The sequence below is a fragment of the Phacochoerus africanus genome, chromosome 6 (genome assembly GCF_016906955.1).
Source record: "Phacochoerus africanus isolate WHEZ1 chromosome 6, ROS_Pafr_v1, whole genome shotgun sequence".
NCBI lineage: Eukaryota > Metazoa > Chordata > Mammalia > Artiodactyla > Suidae > Phacochoerus > Phacochoerus africanus.
Genome location: NC_062549.1, coordinates 17,889,052 through 17,894,259, shown reverse-complemented (window position 1 = coordinate 17,894,259; position 5,208 = coordinate 17,889,052). Strand labels below are relative to the sequence as shown.

General features: G+C 41.6%; 1 pseudogene; it reads left to right on the top strand.

Annotated features, from left to right (window-relative positions):
- Nucleotides 1-1,574: 1,574 nt before the first annotated feature.
- LOC125128762 (UV excision repair protein RAD23 homolog B-like) lies at nucleotides 1,575-3,042 on the top strand (annotated as a pseudogene).
- The last annotated feature ends 2,166 nt before the right edge of the window (nucleotides 3,043-5,208 follow it).

Here is a 5,208-nt window from a genome sequence, read left to right as displayed (position 1 = left end):
AGCCACCAGCCTACGCCAGAGCCACAGCAACGCGGGATCCGAGCCGCGTCTGCAACCTACACCACAGCTCACGGCAACGCTGAATCGTTAACCCACTGAGCAAGGGCAGGGACCGAAGCCGCAACCTCATGGTTCCTAGTCGGATTCGTTAACCACTGCACCACGACGGGAACTCCTAAAATATATTTTTCAAATTGAGATATGACATACTTTAAGTTCACAAAATATACTTAAATGTATTTAACACATAGTTATAAAATGAACACCAATATAGTAATCACCAAAGTTAAATAGTATAGTGTCTATACTTTTAGAAGCTAACACACCCTCCCTGGTCATTTCTTCCAAGCATTGCTCTCTTTCTCTTTCATCTCAAACTTCCACACTTTGTTCATTTTCTAATGCTGTAGGAAATTCACAAACATAGCTCAAAACAATATAAATTTATTATCTCACAGTTTCCATGCGTCAGGGGCCTGGGCATGGGTTAGCTGTGTCTTCTGCTCAGGGTCTCACAAGACTGAAATCAGCTGAGCTGCATTCATTTTTGAAGGTAAAGGTTCCCTTTCAAGCTTATGTGATTTCAGGCAGTTTCTTGCAGTTTTAGGACAGAGGCATCCATCTTATTGAGGATCTGTTGAATGTGATTAAAATTGCTTTCTTCTTGTTGCTTTCATTCATCTTTATTTGGTTTTGTCTTTTGACTGATAGTAATGTGTCTAGGTTTTAATCTCTTTTAGTTTGTTCTATTTGAAGTTTGTTGAGCTTCTTAGATGAATTGATTAACATTTTTTTTCCCCTCAACTTTGGGAAGTTTTTGACAATCTTTTCTCCAAAATCTGTTTCTGCCCTTTTCTTGCTGTCTTCTTCTAGGATTCATATTATGCATATGTTGGCATGCTTGATGATGTTCCATAGGTCTACGATTCTGATAGCATTTCTTCATTCTTTTCCTTTTTACACCTCAGACTGATGGTCTCAATTAGTTAGTTAAGATCGTCCAGTTCTCTGAATCTTTATTCTTCCAGCTCAAACCTGCTGTTGATTCCCTCAAGTGAATTTCTATTATACTTGCATTTTTCAACTTGTTAATTCTGCTTAGTTATTTTCTATAATTTCTGTCTCATTTATTGGCGTTCTCTGATGAGACATAATTCACATTTTTTTGTTTTATCTCTTTGGACATTGTTTCCATTATTTCTTTGAATGTGTTTAAAATAGCTGATTTGGAGTGACAGTGATGGTGGCCACCAGTCTGTGGTGAGCTAGGGGGTTCTCTGCTGGTTTTGCATAGACCCTTGCACCTCCTGCAGACCTTGAGGCTGGCACCAGGTGCATGAAGAAGCACGGCAGGGAGGAATGCTGCAGTAGTGGAGGCAGCAGTGCCGTCCGGGGCCAGAGCTGAGAAAGAGGCCACTCTGCAGGGTGAATGTGACAAGCCCCCACCCCCACTGCCTTCCTCCTCTGATTGCCTGAGGAGCGTGGGCAACCTCAGGGCCCTGCCAGGCCGCAGACCCCACCCAGTGGCCAGCACCCCCGAGACAGGCCCGGTAGCAGAGCTGCCTGGGGGCACCATGCAGATCACTCTGAAGGCCCTCCAGCAGCAGCCCTTCAAGATAGACATCGACTCTGAGGAGACAGTGAAAGCACTGAAAGAGACAACCGAATCCGAAGAAGGGGAAGATGCCTTTCCTGTAGCAGATCAAAAATTAGGAGGTCCCATCATGGTGCAGTGGAAACGAATCCAACTAGGAACCATGAGGTTGTAGGTTCAATCGCTGGCCTCGCTCAGTGGGTTAAGGATCTGGCGTTGCCATGAGCTGTGGTGTAGGTCACAGATGCGGCTCAGATCTGGCATTGCTGTGGCTCTGGCACAGGCCAGCAGCAACAGCTCCAATTAGACCCGTAGCCTGGGAACCTCCATATGCCACAGGTGCGGCCCTAAAAAGACCAAAAAAAAAAATTAATTTTTGCAGGCAAAATCCTCAATGACGATACTGCTCTAAAAGAATATAAAATTGATGAGAAAAATTCCGTGGTTGTTATGGTGACAACCCAAAGGAGTGACAACAGAAGCACCAGCTACACCTCAGCAGTCAAATTCTTCCACCACTACCACAGTTAGTTCCTCCACAGCACCAACTGTGGCTCAGGCCCCAAACCTGCCCCTGTTTTGGCTCCTACTCCCACACCTTCATCCATCATCCCAGCATCAACGACAGCATCTTCTGAACTTGCACCTGCTAGTGCAATGAAACAGGAGAAACCTGAGGAAAGGCCAGTGGAAACACCAGCGACTACTAGCCCATGACAGTACATCAGGAGATTCTTCTCAATCAAATCTTTTTGAAGATGCAAAAAGTGCTCTTGTGACAGGTCAGTCGTACGAGAATATGGTAACTGAGATCATGTCAATGGGTTATGAATGAGAGGAAGTAATTGCAGCCCTGAGAGCCAATTTCAACAACCCTGAACAAAGCAGTGGAATATCTTTTAATGGGAATTCCTGGATATAGAGAAAGTCGGGCTGTGGTTGACCCCCTCCAGCAGCTAGTACTGGGGTTCCTCAGTCTTCAGTGACTGCAGCTGCAGCAACTGTGACAGCAGTGACAATAACAAAAAGTTCCAGAGGACATCCTCTTGAATTTTTACAGAATCAGCCTCAGTTTCAACAGATGAGACAAATTATTCAACAGAATCGCTGCCTGCTTCCAGCAATGCTACAACAGATAGGTGAGAAAATCCTCAGTTGCTGCAGCAAATTATCCAACACCAGCAACATTTTATTCAGATGTTAAGTGAGCCAGTTCAAAAAGCTGGTGGTCAAGGAGGAGGGGGTGGAGGTGGCAATGGAGGAATTGCAGAAGCTGAAAGTGGTCATAAGAATGACATTCAAGTAACACCTCAGGAAAAAGAAGGTATGGAAAGGTTAAAGGCGTTAGGATTTCCTGAAGGACTTGTGATGCAAGCATATTTTGCTTGTGAGAGAATGAGAATTTGGCTGCCAATTTTATTTTACAGCAAAACTTTGTTGAAGACTGAAGGGACTTTTTTTTTTTAAAACACACACTTTGCACCAGAGCATTACACTAACTTTGTTCACTGGAGTGTCTGGGATGACTTGGGCTCATATCCACAATACTTGGTGTAAGGTAGTAGGTTGTTAGGGGTGAGGAGGGAGGGATCTAGGATGTAGGGCAGGGATAAATACAGTGCACATCTGCTTCAATTAGCAGAATGCTACAAATCCACACAGTGTATAAAATATTATATAACCAAAAATCAGCTTTTGCTGGTCTTTATTTCTTTTATAAAGCAGTAAGTAACTTTTCCTAGGTTTCACTCTTTTTAGTGTACTAGATCCAGAACTTTAGTGTAATGCCCTGCTTTATATGTCTTTGATTTAGCTTGGTTTCAGAAAGAATCTTTGCTACCTAGAATCTGCAGTCTCTTTTTCATGGCAACACTGGATAATGGCTTTGTGAAAATGAAAAAAAAAAAAAAAATGGAGCAACAGTAAACAGAAATGCCAAATTATTGATGGTTATTGTTGCTACTTCAAATAAGTATAAAATTAATGTGTATGAGAATTAAATAAAATAGCTGATTTAAAAATCTTTGTCTAGTCAGGCCAATGTCTGGGCTTCCTTAATGACAGTTTCTACTGTGTATAGGCCATACCTTTCTTTGTATGGCTCGTGATTATTTTACATGATATAATGTTGCAGTTGTGGAAATAGATTCACTCATCCCTAGAGCTTGTTGCCTTTGCTATTTATTATTGTTATCACTGTTATTGTTGCAGCATTTAACAACTTTCCTGAATAAATATTGTAAAGTTTTTTTTTTTGTTTTTTTTTTTTAGGGCCATACCCACAGCATATAGAAGTTCCCAGGCTATGGGGAATATCAGAGCTACAGCTGCCAACCTACGCCACAGCCATAGCAATGCCAGATCTATATCTGTGATCTATACCACAGCTCACAGCAATGCCAGATCCATAACCTGCTGAGCGAGGCCAGGGATCGAAGCCCATTTTCATGGATCTTAGTCGGGCTCACTACTGCTGAGCCAGGATGGGAAACCCAATATTGTAAAGCCTTTATTCTTTGTTACACATGGACAATAAAGTCTCTACTTAGGGTCTGGTAATTACTGGACAGAGATTTCCCTAAATGCCCAGAACCAATAAATGCCCAGAACCAATAAATCTCCCTGCTTTTTCCAAGAGGCTCTCTGTGCATATTGGAGCGTGTCTTCAATACTCAGGCTTAGCTTTTACTTCCTGTGTGTGTAAAGCCTTGTGGAAGTGACAGCCATCACTTTTTTTGGTCTGTGCTGGGCATGAGCACAGGGCACACACACAGCTTCAATGTTAAACAATTTGACAAAGACTTCCATGGGAAAGGTTTCTCACACTTCATGAGCTCTGGATGAAGACATATTAAAGCAGATTCTGTGAGTGAGGATTTCTAGAGAACTGTCAGAATGGTCAAATAGTGACAGTTCGCTGAGAGTGGTGCTTTTGCAGTGATTCAAGTCTGTTCTGCTCATTCTAGTGACTGCTAAGGTACTGGTTTTCCCCATGTCTGTGAGGCTACTTTTTTTTAAGGCTTCTGTGAACCTGGGGAATGGAGTAGTGGAATAGGGCAGGTTAAAAATGCCACAGGGTTTATTTTTTACCAAGACTTGGCCATTTTTCTTGAATAAATGCTCTCTTGATTACTGCTAGTCTTTGGTTAATATCCAGAGTTCTGAAAAAGTTGATTTTGGCAATTTTTACCTGTGTTCTCATTGCTTTTAAGGAGGAACAAATTTTTGGATTTCCTTACTCTGGCATTCCTGTTGATGTCCGTTTCATGGCATCTTGATGAATAAAAGATTTTAGAGTATCCTATTTTATCAAATTTTCCTCTATGATTTTGGGAACTTCTTTCTTACCATGAGCTCATAATCTTATCTGCATATCATAGTGCTTCTTTTTCACCATACTCTTGGGTTCAAGCTAGTAATATTTGGTAAATTGACATATTAACTTATATTAGAGACTGTTGTAGTATTATTATCAAGTTGATTGGTGACAGGTGGTAAATCATCTTACCATAATTTATGTACCAAATACATCTTCTAAAATTTATATGTTCTTCTCCTCGTTTCTAGTTTTAAATCTTGGATTCATGGAACCAGAGGGTCCTTGAAGATCATCT